Below are 824 nucleotides of genomic sequence, written 5' to 3' on the forward strand. Positions count from 1 at the left end.
TTTTTTCTTTTTGTCATGACATACTGGTTTGCACAGTTATTATCAATCCATTTTCAGTCCTTAAGAATCTATTACTTTATAATGAAATATGATTATTGGTTGAGAATTTACATAAATATAAAATCCTAATACACATGTGAGTACAAATATATCTTATTTTTGGGGAGTGCTGATGACTTTTTTACTCTCAGTAAATATGCTTAAATAAAACTGGATTATCTTCCTGTCTGTCTGTGTGTAAGTTTAAGAGAATTTAAAGTTGGTTTTCTTATAAACATTTTCCATTTAATGGCATAGTCATCCCTGTAGCAGGAGGTAGTAAATAAGATGAACAGGAGGCTTCCCTGCTCTGCTGCCAACCAAGTTTATTCTCTAAGCCCAGCACTGCTTGGCCATCTCAGTTCTGTCAGCCCAGGGCCCCTGAGATATTGGCCTGGTTGCTGCCTCTGCCTGCCAACTCCAAGGCCTCCACAGCTCTAGGCCTGGCCCCTAGGCCAACTCCGCCACCTCCACGGTGCTAGGCCTAGCCCTATGCAATAACAGCCAACCTCGAGGTTAGATATCACAATACCCAGTAATCTGGTAAAACAAAATTCTTAGACATTATAGTTAATCAGTCAGATTCATATATCAATAAAATCTCAGTACACAAGATGCCCACACAATTTAGACAAATTATCCCAATTATCCTAACCTTTTGATATCTAGAACTACCTGAGGTTACTTAAAGCCACGCTGGTTTACAATCTGGTTCCATTTTCTACTTTCTTCTCTCTGTCTCCCTCCCTCCCTCCCTCCCTCCCTCCCTCCCTCCCTCCCTCCCT

The sequence above is a fragment of the Grammomys surdaster genome, unplaced genomic scaffold, assembly GCF_004785775.1.
Source record: "Grammomys surdaster isolate TR1022 unplaced genomic scaffold, NIH_TR_1.0 97, whole genome shotgun sequence".
Lineage (NCBI taxonomy): Eukaryota > Metazoa > Chordata > Mammalia > Rodentia > Muridae > Grammomys > Grammomys surdaster.